This window comes from Berghia stephanieae, chromosome 1, assembly GCF_034508935.2.
Source record: "Berghia stephanieae isolate SIO BIC M18660-M18661 chromosome 1, UCSD_Bste_1.3, whole genome shotgun sequence".
NCBI lineage: Eukaryota > Metazoa > Mollusca > Gastropoda > Nudibranchia > Aeolidiidae > Berghia > Berghia stephanieae.
The window spans coordinates 89009713-89018742 of NC_088360.1; the positions used below are offsets into that span (position 1 = coordinate 89009713).

General features: G+C 35.6%; 1 protein-coding gene across 1 annotated transcript in view; it reads right to left on the minus strand.

Annotated features, from left to right (window-relative positions):
• The window catches only part of LOC144960825 (uncharacterized), a 367389-nt gene extending 362986 nt beyond the window's left edge, over positions 1-4403 (minus strand). Inside the window, exon 1 of the mRNA XM_078894192.1 lies at positions 3598-4403. The gene's annotated coding sequence lies outside the window, so the exon portion shown is untranslated. The remainder of the gene's footprint in view (positions 1-3597) is intronic.
• Positions 4404-9030: the final 4627 nt, after the last annotated feature.

The following is a 9030-nucleotide window of genomic DNA, read 5'->3' on the forward strand; positions in this document are numbered from 1 at the left end:
GATCTGACGTTCCAGGCAGACTAGCTGTTTAAGATGTTTCTCTTCCCTTGTACTTTTCATTCTGCTTTGTCATACACTATTTATGTAGTGCATTACTAGCGCTCCAACAATACTGTGGCATCAAATGGCTTTGTAGGGATCTCTCGCCGGAAACAAATATACGGCTACGGTGACCATAACAATGATGGCCATTCCTACTTCCGCTCTCACTCAACCCGAGCCAAATCTCTCTCATCTTTCTCATTTTCTGTTATTCTACTGCTCAACTACCACACCTCGAACAAAGGTAAGCTATCTGTATATATATCTTTAATGATTTGTACTTAGTAACTCCGTGATACACTTTGATCATCTCGATCCATCCTAGTCATGGAGTCCTACAGTGCGGCTATGTGGTCTAGTGGTATGACACTCACTTTCGGATCGGAAGGTCCTGGGTTCGAGCCTCGCGCTCGGCGCATAGTTGAGTCCTTGGAATAAGCTCTTTACTCACATTCTCTCACTGTACTCAGGTGTAAAATGAGTACCTGGCCGTTAACAGCGTTGTCTTTGTCCGAAAAATTGCAATTTCGCCTAACAGGCATCATGTCTCGTCCTACATTTTAAATGTTGCTGTTGACCAGGGACCCCTTGTAAAGCGATTTGAGCACATTTAGTGGATATTGCCCTATATAAAGCTCAATTTTAAAACTCAATTTTTTACAGCCAGGATAACGAATTCTGGCAATCACGGCAAATTACTACAGTTTCATTTTACCTTTGCGAAGAGATAGTATGAAATTAAATCATTATTCTACTATGTCCAAACTGTCTGTTTGGGTATCCTTTTGTAATACCTCCTTTTATCCGTCACTAAATTAAATGTTTACACCATCTAAAAAGAATATAATACCACAATTTTATGATATTTCATTCTTCTGTTATGTAGTTAATAAACATTTGATATCGTTTTTATCAATTTTATGTTTTTGTTTGTATAACTCAATTGTGAGAACAATCGAATATGGAATAGATCTAGAGCAGCGATACATAGGTATTGCGTGCTATACATACATACATACATATATATTATATATATGTGTGTGTGGACTTCACATACTTGTTTTTAACATTCGATTTAAAACGTTATTAAACAATTTAATTTGCATATTTAGTTCCAAGTTTTAAAACAAAGAACAAAGATTAGAGGAAGGAGTGTGAGGGATGGCAGATAAGCAATGAACATTATCTTATCGAGGTTCGCTATATCTACATAATAAACTTTGCTTCCATTTCATACACATTAATAAAAACTCATAAGATTCTTCGTCTAGTTTTTCTAGATATAAATTATACAATTACTATTTAATAGTGTTTTATGAGCTGAAGAGGTGCTTGAATACGAAATATTCTAACCCAGAAATGATCTTGATTGAGAGGGGATGTTTTTAATTGTTCATTTAATTCCAACAAAGCTGTGTGCTTTTAACTATTGATATTGCAGATACGTGTAAAATTTATTTTCCAAACGATCACACATTACGGTGACTGGTTGGTATATTATACTATTAAAACTACTGGTTGGACGTCCTGTAGAATATTATCGCATACTATGAAACCCTTGTAAGGTAATAAATATATCTAAAGCGTTACTAAAGATAAACCAATCAAAACTTCTTTGCCAGCCTTCAACAGTCGTGACGTCACATCCCTCGTAATGACGCATAGTAACTTAGTAACTGGTTCTATACGATCGGAACAATGGCGGATGCCCTTATGAAATACTTCTCCAACGAGCATAAACGGGAAAGGCGTGATATTTTTTTATTCCCTTCCCAAATTCAATAAGATATGAAAAGTGCTTGAATATTTTTTCTCAATGTGGTCAACCCATTGCTACCTTTGGTATAGATAGAACGAAGTTGACGTCACTCAGATCTTTGTTATTGTTTTTTGTCATCCACGTTTATGAGTAATTCTCACTACATTGTATTAACCAGACTATAAACGACCAAAATTATACATTGTTTTGTGTGTTGGTACGTTATATTTCGGATGGCAATGTTGTGAGTTTCTTAGCCGAGAGCAAGCTATCTATAGAGAGTATGCGCTTGGCTAAGGAGCTCACAACATTTGCCATCCGGAACTTTAACGGACCATCACACAAAACTTTGTATAACTAGGATCACTTAAAGTCAGGTAAATGCAGTTTAGTGAGAATTACTTAAAAGGCGGATGGCAAAAAAACAATAACAAAGACCTGAGTGACGTCAACTTCGAACAATCTATAGATAGTATGTGCGTGGCTAAGAATCTCAACATTGTATATAGTGTGGCCTTGGGTAAGAAACTTACAATATTGCCATCCGGAAGTATAAAGGACCAACACACAATACTATGTGTAACCTTAAACGTTTATAATCTCGTTAATACAGTTTAGCGAGAATTACTTATAAACATGGATGACAAAAAACAATAACAAAGGTCTGAGTTACGTCATCTTCGTTCTATCTATACCAAACTGCCAAATCGGTTTGTCTCACAGTTTGTGCGTAGTTATCACAATATTTTGACACGCTGATGAAGGAATTGCATCGCTCCATCTGACGACACAATATGCAATGCACTTTGTCAACTGTTCAAAATTGTGAGTGATGCTTATAGATAGTATGCGCTTGGCAAGAAATTCACAACATTGCCATCCGGAAGTATAGACCAACACACAAAACTATGTGTAACCTTGAACATTTTTAGTCTGGTTAATACAGTTTAGTGACAGTTACTCATAAACGCGGATGGCAAAAAGCAATAACAAAGACATGAATGACGTAATCTTCATACTATCGATAGTCTTTGGGTCTGATTGGTTCGGATGATAAACAAATACTTAGGCTGCTCACAGGTATCAGTGACAACAGGGACAAAAATATTTTTTTATAAAACCAATTTAAATTCGAATCTACTGAAATATTCATTTGACTGGTTTCAACATAATAGACGTTAATTGACGTAATTTTCAAAGGCGTGTGCAATGTAATTTGACTGAATTACCCGACTAATACGATATTATTTAAAAAGGCATATAATATCTCAATACCTTGCCAAGCATAGATAGCAACAAGAGGTCACATGGCCATTCGACAGTAGCATCGAGGTCACATGACCATTCGGCAGTAACAACAAGAGGTCACATACCATTCGGCAGTCATCAATGACAAGTGCAGATAAACCAAAATCGCGAAAGTCAAGTTTTAACTAACTTTGAAGTGGACCATTGTCGATACCTTGGATTGTGTCGTGGAGTACTTTATAGATTCACGCAAACCAGGTTCTCTCGAATATTATATATATATATATATATATATATATATATATATATATATATATATATATATATATATATACATGACGTAATCTTCATACTATCTATAGTCTTTGGGTCTGATTGGTTAGGGTGATAAATAAATACTTAGGTGGCTCACAGGTATCAGTGACAACAGGGATAAGATATTCTTTTATAAAAACCAATTAAAATTCAAGTATATATATATATAGGCAGTATCTATGACACTTTCATTAAATGCACCACCAAGCAAAACAGCTAGTTCGTCTACTTACCTCATACAAAGAATTCCTCGTGTATCCTTAGATTATCACATAATGAAATGAATGACTGATAAAATCCAAAACAGATGGGGGGTAAGTAATGATTCGATCCTTCAAAATCCAATTTCAGCAATCAATACTCCATTAATTCCGTATTGAAATACATGACATCATTATACAATGTATACCTGTATCTTGTCTGTCTATAGTCCTGTTCAATAATACCGACGATGATGTGGTTTCTTCCTCACCTCTCTCTCTCTCATTTTCTCGTTACCTCTCACGCACAAGAGCACGCGCCTCAAGTTGGACTTGGCATAGAGTGGTTTCCGAGTGTGGCTGTCTGCTTCTTTGATGAAAGGGAGAACACTGCATCACAATAACTAATAAATGTTGTTTATTCCACTTTGGTCAGAAAAGTTTTACTTCATACGATACTAATCAGTTATTATGCTATGCATTTAGGTATAATACTCACAACATCCACCAGCAGGGTCGAACGTACCAACACACAAAACTATGTGTAACCCCATCGCCGCGAAAAAAACTTTTTATACTCTATTGTCTTCTGGAATTTTTCTTCTCACTTCATTTCCTGTTATTATCAACACAAGTGCCTGTCCACTAACTTTTCTGAATCATAGTCCGTTCCACGACTCGTGTGCACGCGTTGAGGCGTATCTTCACAATCTTCTGATGGATTTTAATGATATTTTTCTCGAACATTAGAATTGTTAGTGACATTCAGCAGAGTTGTTTTTTGCATAATAGTTTGGGATTTTCCTCTTTACGATATATATATAAAAAACGAAGAGTCTGGTATGAGTCAGCTTTTGGATGTATTACATCAAAATGTACACACTGAATTTTTGTTGTGATTACGATCGCTGAACTTGCCCACACACATGGTCAGGAGTTTACATTTCACGAGATTCATGTGCACTACTCACGTACTAAAATTGTCGTTCTGGTTTCAAATTCACACAGCAAATTGTACCCTTTTTACACACTTGACGTAAACAATTGTTACATTTATGGATAGTATGCGCTTGACTAAAGATAGAATGAAGTTGACGTCACTCAGGTCTTTGTTTTGTTTTGTTTTTTTTTGTCATCCATGTTTATAACTATCTAATTCTCACTTAACTGTATTAACCAGACTATAAAAGTCCATTGTTACATATAGTTTTGTGTGTTGATCCGTTATACTTCCGGATGGCAATGTTATGAGCTTCTTAGCCAAGCGCATATTATCTATAGTTGAAAGCCAGGGGCGAAGTTTGCTGTTGTGATTTCTACATATTTATAAATACTGATAACAATATAGATTTAACGTGCAAAATTGTCACAATGAGGGGTATAGCACTGAAAATTCACAAGTATTTCTCCAGAGAAGCAAAGCGTGGAGCCTTTTTCATGACATATCCCACCCATTGAAGAGAACAATGGGTGCTTTAGGACGTCATCGATGGTCCCTTGTGCGATGGTTAGGAGAGGAAACAAAACAATGTGTTGATGATGATTCTGCCATCCCACAAAGAAGAAAGATGAATGAAATTGATGGTTTTGACCAAGATGAAATCAGCCGCACGATTATAAAAATGTTTGAAAATCAAGAAATGCTGACGATGAGAAAGCAAGTTGCAGACGCCTCGTGATATTCACGTGTCAAAGACGAGTCTGTGGAGAATTGTCAGAACTTTGTGATTTACGTTCTGAAACTCGTCAAGTGGGAAGAATTGTATTTGTGAGAAAGCCCTCTTGGTTGAGAAAAGGAGCCGATACCTACGACAAGTAAAGGAGAAACGAATGATATGATATTGTCTATCTGGATGAGACATGGGTAAACTCCCGTCACACATAAGGGATGGCAATCAAAAGATGGAATGCTGAAACAACTAATCCCCTCCATCAAAGGAAAAAGGATTCTAGTCGCTCATGGTGGTAGCAGACACCAAGGCCTCACTGTCGACTCTCAATCTGTTTACTCGTCTTACTCAACAGACAACCGTGACTACCACACTGAGATGAACGGGGCTATTTTTAAAGACTGGATGGAAAAGACACTTCTTCCTGCACTTCGTGTTAAGCGATGGACAATGCATCGTACCACAATGTTATCTCCGAAGAAAACAAAAACCCTACAAATGAAGAGATCAAATAGTGGCTTCAGAAGGAAAGCATATCTTTCGAATTCACCCAACTAAAACCAGAGATGTTTCCTTTAGTTCGGCAAAAAAGGTTAAGGTGTTCGACATCGACAAAACAATCCACATGTTTGGACATACTGATTATTATTAAGGAGCCAATGATGGCGGTAGCACTGAAAGTTTAAGAAAAGATTGAAAGCAAAAAGAGGGCTTGCTTTGGGGGGAGGGGGTTCCTTCCCAAAATTTCATATAAAAATATGTAAACCATTGACAAAAATGTTAAGAATAGAAGAAAAAAAACAGTACACAATAATTTAAATGTGGGCGACATAAAAACATATTTTTTTTTTTAATTTGCGTGGCGATGTGCTACATTTTAAAGAATCATCCTTGTGCTCAAAATCTAAATCGCTAAATGTGACTAATTAATTAGCCTGAAAATTGGTACTTTTTTCGATAATATTTAAAAATATGTTTCTTTTTAAATAAACCTTTATATATTTATGCTTTTTATTTGCCTTCGCAAAGACCTAACATAACATATGGAAGAAGTAGTGCCCATCAAGGCCGATCCAAAGAGAGTGAGAAAGGAAGAGAAGGAGAGAAGAGGTTTATTATTAATTTCAATATCAATTTTAGATCTATTTAGATTTTTTAAAAACATTAATCATGCATTGTGTATTTTACTATCCGTCTTCTCAGAGCATTTTTATAGGGTCTATTTAAAGGTTTGTATTATTTTTTATCTTATTTTACTTTTCTTTTTTATTTTTAATCTTTATTATGATATGGCCAAAATAGGTTTGGGTCTATTTCGCCACATTGGCCAAATACGTAATTCTACGGCTTTTAAGCCGTTTTTCACAAACAAGCCTCTGCCAAGATATTCGCGCTCTTAAATATTGTATTCATTTATATATATATATATATATATATATATATATATATATATATATATATATATATATATATATATATATATATATAAGAGATCCTCGATGTCTGTGGATTCAGGCATGACAAATTGGGGGTCATCGTAATCGATCAATCGTTTAAATCAAACTTAATGACAAAGAGAGTTGTTGCCGGTACATGGAAATTTGCGCGAACTGTTCATGTTTCAGGGGGAGGGGGGAGGGGGGGGGGGTTGCAGTCAAAAATAAATTTATATGATGTTTTGTCAGCAATCTATGCAGAGCTAATATATCACCCAATCAAGTCCTTACATTCACTGAACACTGTTATCGATTTAATAGGACAGGCATATTCACGCAGTTGTTCCTGCCATCGCCATATGCAAATGATTACTAACAAGGAAGATGATTGACTTGGTTTCATCGGTGGAGCCCCCCTCCTCCTTTCAATAACTCAACTCGGGAGAACAGTCGTACTTTATAATATATATATATATATATATATATATATATATATATATATATATATATATTTATATATATATATATATATATATATATATATATTTTATATATATATATATATATATATATATATATATATATATTTGTGCGGCTATGTGATCTAGCGGTATGACACTCTCTTTCGGATCGGAAGGTCCTGGGTTCGAACCTCGCGCTCGGCTCATAGTTGAGTCCTTGGAAAAGGCTCTTTACTCACATTCTCTCACTGTACTCAGGTGTAAAATGAGTACCTGGCCGTTAACAGCGTTGTCAAAAAATTGTAATATCGCCTAACAGGCGTCATGTCCCATCCTACATGTTAAATGTTGCTGTTGACCAGGGACCCCTTGTAAAGCGCTTTGAGCACATTTTGTGGATATTGCGCTATATAGAGCTCAATTTATTAATAGTATATATTACGAGTCGAACTTATATATGGCGGTCACCCATGGGACCTAAAAATATGAAATGAAACTGGTCCTAGTCCCAACAAAAAAATTAGTTGCATGCTTTTGATCACGCCAGTTTCTCTCTGGCGGTGGCCATCGTGGTTCTGAACAAAGAAAATCGGTACTTTTTATTCTTCATACTGGCTAGAACTTTTCATATGTCTTGTGATCAGAATGTGTAAAAGTCAAAACATGATCAGATTTATAATGTGTTTTTTTTCCTCTGCATACGCTTTTATGCTCGTCGGAGAAATATTTCTTAAGGTCGTCCGCCATTGTTCCGACAGTTTAGAGCCAGTTAATAAGTCATTACGAGGGAAGTGATGATGCGACTGTTGAAGCGTATTATATATGAATCCTGTTGAACAAATGTGGTCTCCTATTAAAACGACTCTTTAAAATCGGCCAATTCAAGAAGAGACAATAATGAACGTTTTGCTATTGTAACGTATGTTTGGACCGATACCTTCTACAGTCTTACAACGTCAACGAGCGTGGAGTAAGGCCCTTGTTGACATTGAAGGGCCCCATATTGATCACCAAATCCATTTCTGCCAAGTTACAATTTTCAGTTATTAAATGTTTTTATTTACTGTACAGCAATGGCGTCTCAACGGTCCATAAACCTGTAATTTTATTAATCCTCGACTATTCACCTTTTAGTTGATATATGATGTGGAATATGCACTGTATACAGTAATGTGAAGAGGGTCACAAAAGAAAAAAATACAACGTTACTTTTGATCACTACTGTATGTATGTATACATGTATATATGAGCCAAGGTCAAAAGGTGCCCGCCTGATACCAGTGTTAAGAAAATTTGATTTTTACTTAATTATGGGCTGTTTTTATTGGGTTAATGCTTGTAATCAATTGATAATATGAAGAAGAGATAAAATGAGATAGCACAACATACTCTGTTCAACAGAACATGAAATAAACAACTTGAAAGTCAAATTTGAATGCTGTTTGGCATGTGCTTAAAACGAGGTCAACGCATCACCTTTTTAGAAATCATGTAGAAATTAAATGTGATGTTTTAGCTCACGTGATTGAAATTTGACTAATAGTATAAAGTCAAAATTTACTTTTAAACACAATTGCAGTATATTACATATCTGATTAAGTTTCATATAGAGTTCTTAAAAAGTTGGTATTGCTTGTGACCTTTGGTGTCATCAAACACAGCACAATGCTAAGACTCGACACGAAACTTTAAAGCTCATGTTTAATGTTTATAAAATGTTTTATTATGAGAAAAAAGCATAGATTTACTATCTGAATTCAAATCTTGGAGTAAATGTATACCGTTTTGCCGATATTGAGGTTTATTGGTTTTGGTGTCATTTGTCACAAGCAACACGGCATGCGTGAACACGTGGAAGTTGGTTTCGTTAAATGGCGATTCGCAATTTTGATCAACCCT